The following is a 13,293-nucleotide window of genomic DNA, read 5'->3' as shown; positions in this document are numbered from 1 at the left end:
CAAAAGCTTGGACAACCATGAGGAAACAAAGAAACCCCATGCAGGCAAAGGAGCAGGAAAAAAACCCACAAGACCAAATAAATGAGGAGGAAATAGGAAAAATGCCTGAAAAAGAATTTAGAGTAATGATAGTAAAAATGAAACAAAATCTCGATAACAAAATAGAGAAAGTACAAGAAACAGTTCATAAGAACTCAGAAAAACAAACAGCAATGGATAACAAAATAACTGAAATTAAAAATACTCTAGATGCTATAACCAGCAGAATGACTGAGGCAGAAGAACGAATAAGTGAGTTGGAAGATAGAATGGGAGAAATAAACGCCACAGAGCAGGAAAAAGAAAAAAAAATAAAAAGACTAGAAGACAGCCTCAGAGACCTCAGTGATAACCTTAAACGTACCAACATTCGAATTATAGGCATCCCAGAAGAAGAAGAAAACAAGAAAGGGTCTGAGAAAATATTTGAAGAGGTTCTAGTGGAAAACTTCCCCAACATGGGAAAGGAAATAATTCACCAAGTCCAAGAAGCACAGAGAGTCCCATACAGAATAAACCCAAGGAGAAATACACCAAGACACATATTAATCAAACTAACGACAATTCAACACAAAGAAAAAATATTAAAAGCAGCAAGAGAAAAGCAACAAACAACATATAAGGGAAAACCCATCAGGATAACAGCTGACCTTTCTACAGAAACGCTGCAGGCCAGAAGGGAATGGCAGGATATACTGAAAGTCCTGAAAGAGAGAAACCTACAGCCAAGAATACTCTACCCAGCAAGAATCTCATTCAGATTTCAGGGAGACATCAAAAGCTTTCCAGACAAGCAAAAGTTAAGAGAATTCAGCACCACCAAACCAGCCTTACAACAAGTGCTAAAGGAACTTCTCGAAGTAGGAAACACAAGAAAAGGAAAACACCTACAAATACAAACCCAAAACAATTAAGAAAATGGTCATTGGAACACGCATGTCAATAATCACTTTAAATGTAAATGGACTAAATGCTCCCACCAAAAGACACAGACTGGCTGAATGGATACAAAAACAAGACCCTTCTATATGCTGCCTACAAGAAACCCACTTCAGACCAAGGGATACATATAGACTGAAAGTGAAGGGATGGAAAAAGATATTCCATGCAAATGGAAGTCAAAAGAAAGCTGGAGTAGCAATACTCATATCAGACAAATTAGACTTGAAAGTAAAGACTATTAAAAGAGACAAGGAAGGGCACTACATAATGATCAACGGATCCATCCAAGAAGAACATATCACAATGGTAAATATCTATGCCCCCAATATAGGAGCACCTCAATACATAAGGCAAATGCTAACAGCTATAAAAGGGGACATCGACAGTAACACAATCATAGTGTGAGACTTGAACACCCCACTTACATCAATGGACAGATCATCCAAACAGAAAATAAATAAAGACACACAAGCTTTAAATGACACATTAGACCATCTCGACTTCATTGATATTTATAGGACATTCCATCCAAAAACGACAGACTACACTTTCTTCTCAAGTGCACATGAAACATTTTCCAGGATAGATCACATCTTGGGTCACAAATCCAACCTCAGCAAATTCAAGAAAATTGAAATCATATCAAGCATCTTCTCAGACCACAACGCCATGAGACTAGATATCAATTACAGGAAAAAAACTGCAAAAAATACAAACACATGGAGGCTAAACAATTCACTCTTAAACAACCAAGGAATCACTACAGAAATCAAACAGGAAATCAAAAAATATCTAGAAACAAATGACAACGAAAACACAACAACCCAAAACCTATGGGACGCAGCAAAAGCAGTTCTAAGAGGGAAGTTTATAGCAATACAGTCCTACCTTAAGAAACAAGAAAATGATCGAATAAACAACCTAACCTTACACCTCAAACAACTAGAGAAAGAAGAACAAAGAAACCCCAAAGTGAGCAGAAGGAAAGAAATCATAAAGATCAGAGCAGAAATAAATGAAAAAGAAAGGAAAGAAACCATAAGAAAAATAAATGAAACTAAAAGCTGGTTCTTTGAGAAGATTAACAAAATTGATAAACCATTAGCCAGACTCATCAAGAAAAAAAGGGAGAAGATGCAAATCAACAGAATTAGAAATGAAAAAGGAGAAGTCACAACGGACACCTCAGAAATACAAAACATCATGAGAGACTACTACAAGCAACTATATGCCAATCAATTGGATAACCTGGAAGAAATGGATACATTCTTAGAAAAATACAATCTTCCAAGACTGAACCAGGAAGAAATAGAAACCATGAACAGATCCATCACAAGTACAGAAATTGAGGCAGTGATTAAAAATCTCCCAACACACAAAAGCCCAGGACCAGATGGATTCACAGGCGAATTCTATCAAACATTTCGAGAAGAGTTAACACCTATCCTTCTCAAACTCTTCCAAAATATTGCAGAAGGCGGAACACTCCCAAACTCATTCTACGAGGCTACCATCACCCTGATACTAAAACCAGGCAAAGATGTCACAAAAAAAGAAAACTACAGACCAATATCACTGATGAATATAGATGCAAAAATCCTCAACAAAATACTAGCTAACAGACTGCAACAGCACATTAAAAAAATCATACACCACGATCAAGTGGGGTTTATCCCTGGGATGCAAGGATTCTTCAATATACGCAAATCAATCAACATGATACATCATATCAACAAATTGAAGGATAAAAACCATATGATCATTTCAATAGATGCAGAAAAAGCTTTTGACAAAGTTCAACATCCATTTATGATAAAAGCTCTCCAGAAAATGGGCATAGAAGGAAATTACCTCAACATCATAAAAGCCATATATGACAAACCAAAAGCCAACATCGTTCTCAATGGGGAAAAACTGGAAGAATTCCCTCTAAGAACAGGAACAAGACAAGGGTGTCCACTCTCACCACTGTTATTCAACATAGTTTTGGAAGTGTTAGCCACAGCAATCAGAGAAGAAAAAGAAATTAAAGGAATCCAAATTGGAAAAGAAGAAGTAAAATTGGCACTCTTTGCAGATGACATGATATTATATATAGAAAACCCTAAAGACTCTACCAGAAAACTGCTAGCACTCATTGATGAGTTTAGTAAAGTAGCAGGATACAAAATTAATGCACAGAAATCTCTTGCATTCCTATACACTAACAACGGAAGAGCAGAAAGAGAAATTAAGGAAACTCTCCCATTCACCATTGCAACCAAAAGAATCAAATACCTAGGAACAAACCTGCCTAAGGAGGCAAAAGATCTGTATGCAGAAAACTTTAAGACATTGATGAAAGAAATCAAAGATGACACAAACAGATGGAGGGACATACCATGTTCCTGGATTGGAAGAATCAACATCGTGAAAATGACTGTACTACCCAAAGCAATTTACAGATTCAATGCAATCCCGATCAAATTACCAATGGCATTTTTCACAGAAGTAAAGCAAGAAATCTTACGATTTGTATGGAAACACAAAAGACCCCGAATAGCCAAAGCAATCTTGAGAAGGAAAAATGGAGTTGGTGGAATCAGGCTTCCTGACTTCAAACTATACTACAAGGCCATAGTGATCAAGACAGTATGGTACTGGCACAAAAAGAGAAAGGAAGATCAATGGAATAGAATAGAGAACTCAGAAGTAAGCCCAAACACATATGGGCACCTTATCTTTGACAAAGGAGGCACGAATATACAATGGAAAAAAGACAGCCTCTTCAATAAGTGGTGCTGGGAAAATTGGACAGCAACATGTAAAAGAATGAAATGAGAACACTTCCTAACACCATACACAAAAATAAACTCCAAATGGATTAAAGACCTACATGTAAGGCCAGACACTATCAAACTCCTAGAGGAAAACATAGGCAGAACACTCTTTGACATACATCAAAGCAACATCCTTTTTGACCCACCTCCTAGAATCATGGAAATAAAATCAAGAATAAACAAATGGGACCTCATGAAACTTAAAAGCTTTTGCACAGCAAAAGAAACCATAAACAAGACTAAAAGGCAACCCTCAGAATGGGAAAAAATAATTGCCTATGAAACAACGGACAAAGGATTAACCTCCAAAATATACAAGCAGCTCATGCAGCTTCATACCAAAAAAGCAAATAACCCAATCCACAAATGGGCAGAAGACCTAAATAGACATTTCTCCAAAGAAGACATACAGATGGCCAACAGACACATGAAAAGATGCTCAACATCACTAATCATCAGAGAAATGCAAGTCAAAGCCACAATGAGGTATCACCTCACACCAATCAGAATGGCCATCATCACAAAGTCTGGAAACAACAAATGTTGGAGAGGGTGTGGAGAAAAGGGAACTCTCCTGCACTGTTGGTGGGACTGTAAGTTGGTACAGCCACTATGGAAAACAATTTGGAGGTTCCTTAAAAAACTACAAATAGAACTACCATATGATCCAGTCATCCCACTGCTGGGCATATACCCAAAGAAAACCATAATCCCAAAAGAAACTTGTACCATAATGTTTATTGCAACACTCTTTACAATAGCCAGGACATGGAAGCAACCTAAATGCCCATCAACAAATGAATGGATACAGAAGATGTGGCATATATATACAATGGAATATTACTCAGCTGTAAAAAGGGATGAGATGGAGCTATATGTCATGAGGTGGATAGAACTACAATGTCATACAGAGTGAAGTAAGTCAGAAAGAGAAGGACAAATATTGTATGCTAACTCACATATACGGAATCTAAAAATGGTACTGATGAACTCAGTGACAAGAACAAGGACGCAGATACAGAGAATGGACTGGAGAACTCGAGGTATGGGAGGGGGCGGGGGGTGAAGGGGAAACTGAGACGAAGCGAGAGAGTAGCACAGACATATATATACTACCAACTGTAAAATAGTCAGTGGGAAGTTGTTGTATAACAAAGGGAGTCCAACTCGAGGATGGAAGATGCCTTAGAGGACTGGGGTGGGGAGGGTGGGGGGGACTCGCGGGGGGGGAGTCAAGGAAGGGAGGGATATGTGTAAAAAAACAGCTGATTGAACTTGGTGTACCCCCCAATAAATCAATAAATAAAAATTAAAAAAAAAAAAAAAAGAATTCAGTACAGCCTGAAGAATTTCAGTACAGCCTGAAGCTTTTCCTTAACACTCTTCTGGATAGCTTTGCTCAAGAACAAGTTTACTTGAGCTCCATATCTATCATTCCTCTATATAAGCTCCTCTACATGAGGTTTCACTCATGTGGTAATGTCTCTACACAGCTCATATATGATCCTTCTTTCTGGGCTCCTCTTGACAAGGAGGAGTGCCCTAGAGTCACCAAAACAAGGGACATCCTCTTTGCATCCCCACAGCATTCAGCACTATCACAATCACAGTCATCTATCTGGAGTGCATCAACGGCAGTACTTTCTCCCACATTATTTTACCATGCAGAGTGAACAATAAAGTGAACAGCAGGTTTGCTCAGTTTATGACGGGCCATCAAGAGCTGCTTATTAACCAGCCCTATTGACCAGCTAATTTATACATACTGCACAGAAGTTAGATTTGGAGGAATATTACTTGTACTATATCCTGTGCTTAGGAAAAGATTCTGTAGTTTTCAATGAGGGGTGCTTATCCTGACAGAGTGGACGCATACTCCCTACACAATGAAAATTGCTAATTACTAAGTCATCACAGGATTTAGACCGTATTGCATTTGTAAACACCCCCAAGTTACCCGTATGAGTTTATTCTTCAAAAGATACGATAAATTACCAGGCAGAAAAAGGAGCCAATCCTCGTGTCCTTGTTGTTACCAGAATTTGAACTGTTTTCTCTAGGATTTCCATTGACTGTTGTGAAAAGATTCAAAATTGGTCAATTTTGGAAGAAGTTTAAAAGTGGCCAAATGTTCTAATAAATCTATGTTAAATTTTTGGTTCTACAATGACTGTACTATTGGATTACTTTATTTTGTTTCTCCCAAGTTGATTCTTTCCTAGAGTCTCCTAAATTAGATTAATAATTAGGTTTTTAAGAGAAACCAATGGCAACACACATAGATTGCTAACAAGAAAAGGATGAGAGCTAAATAGGTCCAGTGTTTCTTCTTTCATGTGCTATATAAGACAAGGCTACTGGAAAATTTACACTGTGGATTACATGTGCTTTGAAAACCTAAGCTTTGAGAAGTACAATAATATTTTGTTTGTTTGTTTGTTTTGGTATCAAAAGACAAAACAAAAAAAATTAAAAACCAGCTATACTAATGTACTTTTACAAATATACCTGGAAAAGAAACTATTTCATTTAATTACATCTTGGAGAATAGCAATACTTCTGTAATATACTTTTATAGAAATAATTCTGCTTCTTAAAGCACAGGCTAAAATACCAATGAAGACCAAACATTGCACAGTTGTTTTAGAAAAAATAGAAGAGATTTAATAAAAAGAGACAATCCTATTTTTTCTACTAGAATTGCTGCCAAAGGGAATACATATTTTAAAGATTAAGGTTTAGAAATGCTCTCCACATGGTAAACAGAATAAAACCCATCACCAATCTGAAAAATTATATAAACAAACAGAAAGTTCTATGTAGGTGACTAAAAATTAGCAAATTGATAAAAACTGTCACCTGGAGATAGTCCTGACAAGAAGAAATGTTTAAAAATTTTTTTGCTCTTTGATGGCTTGTTGATAAATGATAAAATAGGGAACTTTGTTTTCACCAAGAAATCCAAAGTACATAAAAGCACCAGGATGGTATTGTTCAAGTTATGTTAAAATGGTACAAGGAATGACAGAGACTGTCTCTGGTGCCTAGGTCTTTACAAGGGAAAGCCACAGCTTATCACGTTGTATAGTTTTCTCTCTGCGTATTTGCTTCTCCCATAGACAGAGCTTCCCATGGGCTAGGATATCTGTTTCTCAGTCACCCTGTATCTTCAGCACCTGTACGATCAAGACTGGCACACAGAGAGACTTTAAAAGTACAGCAACTTACAATCTCATCCTTGAACCTTTTAAAAAGAAGCTGTGGGGAATAATAAACGTATTTGCTTAGAGATGACCACGTCTTTCTGCTCTTTTTCAGAATGTCCACTCCATGTGGAGTCACCACCAACGGGCAGAGACTTGGCTTTCCTCTTGGCGCTCCCTGTAAACCTGTTTAGAATCCACAAAAGGAAGAGAAGTCCAGCAGGCAGCATGGGGATGGGGCTTCTTGGGGATGTTATATAGTTTTCCATGCTGGGACCTATAACTTATACCACTTTACTAACAGAACTTTAATATCATGAGGAGAGAAAAAACACTAAGCTCAGATGAGCTCTGACAGCGGATGGCATTAAGAATTTAGATAGAGACACTTCAGCTACCAGCCCAGATGGAGTAATAAGAATTGGATTTACTCTTCTACATGAAACAATCAAAAACCTGGACAAATTATAACAAAAATGTGGGGAAAAAAAAGTTTTCATAACACTGAACATCAGGAGACGAAGACCAGGGATCACTGAGAGACAGGAGATGAACAAAAAGATGGCCCCAGTTCACTGAAGAGAGGTTATGGCACAAGAAGAGGGAAGCCTGGTGGATTCCCTGAGTTAAGCTGATGAAGTTGAGAGTAGAAGGAGACCAAAATAGACCTCACAGGTCAGAATGCCAGAGAGGAAAGAACTGCGCAGTGGGCACTCTACAAATCCTTCAGTGCTCACCCTTCAGGACAGAGTACTGTTCAGCACAAGCATGTGAGGACACCACCCTAGCCTGGGGACAGGCCAACCGGAAGGATGAGAGCTAACAGTGCCAGGTACTCAAACAAGGCCAAAAATCTGCTCCCATCAGCCAGAGTAGACAACCTCAACATTCACATAGGGCACTGGAAAGAGGACTCAGAGACTCTTGCCTCAGTAACTTAACCAAGACGAAACACTGCTCTTATACCACCCTGCAAATCTTGAAAGCAAGAGTCCTCAAAATCAAACTGTTTCCAAGTAACTTAACTGTATTCCAGAAAAATGCTCAAGAATAATTTGAGGGCATACAAACATATCCAGCACTCCAAAAGGTAAAATGAATGATGTCTAGCATTCACTCAAACCTTATTAGGCATAGAGAGAATCATGAAAATACAATCCATGATGAAGAAAAAAGCAATCAATTGAAATGGACCCACAATTAACACAGATCTCAGTATGAACAGACAAGGACATTCAGAGATATTATACTTGTATTCCACACGTTCAAGAAGTCAGATACGGAGAAGATATAAATAAAGACTCAAATGAAAACCATAATGTCTGAGATGAAAAAAGCACTGGATGAGATTCATGGCAGGTAACTTGAAGACACAGCAATGGAAAATATCCAAAATAAAACACAGACAGAAAAAATAATTTTTAAGTAAAACTAAAAATGGAAAGAGCTCAGTGATCTGTGACTTCAAGAGAGCAAATACACCTGAGGGGAAAGAGCAGTCTGGTGTCAGCACATTTTTACTAGACAGCTGTCCCATCATGTGGTCAAGGATGTGGCCTGGGATCATAAATGACCACAAAAGTAACAACTGTTCCTTGATGAAATCAGATGCATCACTTCTGAAAAACAGCACTTACCAAATGACACCTTCCAACAGGGAGAGAATAAGAAGGACTGAGATCAAGAGAAGATGCACCAGATGAGCCACTAAGTGCTTTCTGTAAGAATGAACTGTAATCCTATGTGTAAGCACCTTGAGAGTCACACACACACGCACACACTCTTTCTGCTAGACACTAGGCCATGGTATACATCCTAACCTTTAGAGCACAACTAACACTTTTCACTTTGTAAATCACATTGAGGCCATTTTCTTCCCAGTTTATCTTATAAAATAGTGCTATAACAAAGAAATCAATAGGTTAAATTTACCACAATATAAAAACAGCACACGTAATAGATTTAGATCAGAACTGCAGCTTCATTTTCATTGGTTCTGTTGCAGACGGAGATCCTATAAAATTTTATGATTCCTCTTTTCACTTGTAAACCAGTGAAAAGAAGTACTAGTTACCTGTTAAGCGCTAGACATTGTTCTTTATTTTAAACACAGAATACATCAAAATACCAGATTGGCTTTCAGAGAGAAGCCCTTGGCGCTGCTGTTTTACTGTCCTTAATCATAGGGAAAAAAATATCAAATATTAATGAGAAACAGAATAGCTTTTCATGCACAGTAAATAAAACTAGTTAGCCAGGCCCATCGACATGACTTAAGCCATATTTACAGAAAAACAGTATTGCTTCAATTAATTTGGTAACACATTTTCAAAGGTCAAGGACATGAAACCAATCAGTCAGCTTAGACCTCAATTCCTTGCAACAAATAGAAAAAAAAATTTACGCAGGCAATATTTTTAAATAAAATGACAAAAAAATTAGATCTCTAACGGACTCTAAAACCAAAATTTGGTAAAATGGCATTAAGTTCCCCTTTGTTTTAACAAGAAATGAAGTGGTTTTCCTTAGAAACTCTAACTCCAATGGATAAACATTTTAGAGTAAACCACAAAAACCCATTTGAGCATCTGCTTTTCTATAAACACATAAGATATCTTGTGGGAAACAAGCCTCATCGAAAGCAGACTTGCATTAAATGACACACAGTCTACATTTGCTTGTCAGTTTTTAGAACAGCAACAAAACCCACAAATATTATATCTACTTTGCAACATCTGTATAATTAAGCTAAAACTGACAAGTAGAAATCTAAATCATGTTATTTTCATTTTTTTCTAATAATTTTTAGGTTTAAATAAATAAAAGGTATTAATATCAACTTTCATTTCCTTTCAGCATATTTCTACAGCACAACTGCTTCTATCAGAAGGAAGCAAACCAGGCTGTTGACTTTCCAACTGATTTCTCTGCTGCCCCCTTCTGCTTAAACAGGACATAGGAAGCAGGTTTCCCAGGTGACAAAAATATCTCGAAGACAGGTTAATAGAATGCAAAATCCAGACTGGCATTAAGATTTGATTATCTCATTTTTTTTAAAAGGATTTTTTTGTTTTGTAACAGTAGTCATTTCATATGCATCCTGAAATCTGACCCACGGGTCAGGTTATGCAAACCCAGCGATGACATGGCACTTATTCTGTTACTGGGAAGCAACTTAGGAATCCATTCTGCCACGCATGCAGCCAGCAACTTCACATTTACATTAAAAAAAAAAAAATTACTCTTTAAAAATTGGGCTCATTTATTCCTAAAAAACAATGCAATAATAGTATTTCTCACCACTTATCAAATGTATGTATTCTCCCTATGAGAGGATGTCTTTCTGTTAGGAACTTAGATGCTAATAGTTACAATATCATGATTATTGATGTATCTTTCCATCTCACTATTATTACAGTGGAGCACAACCATATAAATTCCCAGGAGGTAAACAACAATAGCTGTGTAATTCTGATAACGAACTTTTAAAGGAAAAGGGCTACACGGATAATAAGTGGTCCCGAAAATGCCTATATATTATCAGTAACCAAGTACATAAATCTGAAGCACCATAAAAGTTTACAAATAATTAAATGTACAGTAGAGAAGAGACTGAAGGGAAAGAAAGTAGCTGAACACAACTCTGCTTTCTAGTTTATTTTTCCAAAATTCACGTTAGACAAAAAATTTAAAAAGAGAAGCAGAAGCCATCATAAGTGCTACCCTGAAGGCCATTCAAAGGGCAAAAATTATTTTAAAAGCAGATGATGAGGTTTTTTTCCAGGTAGAGGGTCCACCAAAAAATAGAATCACAGGAGATATAACTCAACTCCACCCTTCATCTCAAATGCACTGAAAACTCATGGGGACACCCTAGAAGCCCACATCAAATCCCACTCAGGAGTTCTACATGAAAGTATCGTGCGCAACATGGCCCATCTTCACCCAGTGATCAAATGAATCAAGCTATCATTTATGCCTACTCAGGAATGTCAGCAAAGGGAAACATTAAAAAAAGAAAAGAGAAAAACTGTGGGGTACCTGTTTCTGCAGATCTCATGCCAATTTCATAATCTAACAAAACCTCCATCCTCCACCAGGGAAATCCTCCGAAACCCAAATCTGATGACACTCCTCTAGGTGACAGGGAATGCCAGTTGCTCTTGAACATCAATTCTTCCTCCTTCCTCAATAAGCAAGACCTTCACTTTGTTTGTTTGCCTTTAAGTATGTGGTAAACAGAAGTGCTGTGACACCTCAGGAGAGATTACTTCAAAGGCATGGGGCAGGCGCCCTCATTGGCTCCTCTGCCTTCCCCGGTGCAGAAACAATGCCTGATGCGCCAACAGCTGCCTTGAACCATACACAACCTTCAAAAAGAAGGCCAGGTACAGCACAGCCAAAGACAGACTTCAGCCAGGACCCCTGAGGACGTTTTAAGGCTGCTGCTTCAGCCCTAGAATACTTGCCTGGTTTCTTTTATGTGCCTATATCTATGCTACTGTTGTTGGGTCTCTGTTTCTTGCAGCTAAATGTCTTAACTGATACACTCCCTCCTTCTCCATTACCCATCAGATGTCCCAAATCCTGCTTCACCTTCTGTCACATACTACGCTGCTTTCCTAAGAATGCTATTCCCTACCATGCCCCAAATTTTCATAGATCAGGTTCCTCTGCCTGAAATCAGACCCCAATCCACCCATAACTGGCTTACTAAATTCCTAGCCCACATCCTAAACTCAAGGGTCATTCCCATGTGGTCTTTGCTGGTCCTCTCTTCCTCAGCCCAAGTGAGGCCCTCCTCTTCTGTGTCTCTCTTCTCCCTCCACCAGCATCCCACTCACAGCTTTCCTTGTTGGATTTTAATCACCCGTATATGTATCTGTCTTCTACAAATCCCCGTTCCTGAGAGCAGGGAGTATGCCATGTTCATCGCTATATCCTTAGCATCTGGCATAGTGTCTGGCTCATGACCTTGACTAGATGGCCAATATCTTGATTTATAAACAGTGTGTCACAGGCCAGTCAAGCTCGAATGTGACTTGTTCTGTGAAATCATCATCCTCATCCCAACCTCTCCCGCCGTGTACCTCCAAAACACTCTATACACACTACTCAATAATGGACTGTGGTTAGCTCTTCACACAGTTGCCTCTCCTGCCAGACTGGGACACCCAGAAGGGCAGGGACCATGTATCACACAAGTTGGTACCAACACTGAGCACCGTGCCTGACCTGCAACACTTGCTCAATATATTTACTCAGCGTTGACACAGAATGACTCACTGAATAATGGCCTTCTTTAATCTCCTGTTCATCACACACTACTACGGGAGGGATACAAAAGAATCAGATAGAGTCCCTGCTTTGAGAAGGCTGTATATCTAATAATAATTAGAAAGTATGAATATAGCTTTTAAGACAACATCATGCTGTGTCTGCAGTCTCTAGCCTGTCTTATGTACTAGTCTGTAAATATTCTGTAATACTAAAGATAAAACAGAAGTTATCTAGGATATAATCCTAATGCATGATATTTCTTGTTCTTTGAGTATTTTAAAAACCCACCCAGTAAATATGCAGCAACAAAGAACCACCGGAAGCTAATCATTATCTTGCAAATTGAGTCGGACCCTGGCTGAGATCCCTCCCTCACGTTTGTTTGTTCCAGTATTACCATAAAATTTGAAACCCCTCCCATTTTGTCAAGTACAACTACTCTCCTAATTATTGTTCATTTTAATTGTAACCTTTTAAAAATGAAAGAGCACAAAAATTCATCTGTGTCTGTTAAAATAAACAGAGGTTGACTTGAGATACAATGTACTTTTTGGTCTAGAGACTTACTTTTCAGTTTATTCCCAGACAAGTAACATTGTTGATTATTTTTCTTTCACATCCTAAAATTAACTGCAGCTAATACCAGGCTCTTTTAGTAGATTAAGATAAAGACTTGCTGTATAGGGCAGTAACTACAAAATGACTGCTATGGAAGGGAAGAAGAATGAATTCTGGTCACTGGTCCTTAAATGAGTATTCAGGACAGCAGCATGGGTAGTATTCCCAGATGCAGTTACTGCCCTATACTTTTATAGTAATGTACATCACCTCCAATGAGCTACCGTGATACTCAAAAATATTTCCATTTCCAAGGGAAAATCCCCCTTTATTCTCTCAAATTTTAAAAAGAAACATGTTTTACAGAATGTGTGGGAAGGAAAAACTGATGCCACAGAAAGGAAGAAAAGAAAAAAAGAATATCCAATATTTTCTTGGGCCAAGGAGACACA

At 38.1% G+C, this 13,293-nt stretch overlaps 1 protein-coding gene across 2 annotated transcripts in view; it reads right to left on the bottom strand.

The window, feature by feature from the left end:
- Positions 1–13,293, bottom strand: part of SMYD3 (SET and MYND domain containing 3) — a 684,321-nt gene that overhangs the window by 294,892 nt on the left and 376,136 nt on the right. The window contains exon 1 of one of the 2 annotated variants that reach the window (XM_057726239.1): positions 11,045–11,195. The exons of the other annotated variant lie outside the window; for it this stretch is intronic. The gene's annotated coding sequence lies outside the window, so the exon portion shown is untranslated. Of the gene's footprint in view, positions 1–11,044; positions 11,196–13,293 lie in introns of those variants that run through there. 2 annotated transcript variants of the gene reach the window in all.

Source organism: Hippopotamus amphibius, chromosome 3 (genome assembly GCF_030028045.1).
Source record: "Hippopotamus amphibius kiboko isolate mHipAmp2 chromosome 3, mHipAmp2.hap2, whole genome shotgun sequence".
Taxonomy (NCBI): Eukaryota; Metazoa; Chordata; class Mammalia; order Artiodactyla; family Hippopotamidae; genus Hippopotamus; species Hippopotamus amphibius.
Note: the sequence above shows the minus strand (reverse complement) of the source record. Positions and strands in the feature narration are given on the sequence as shown.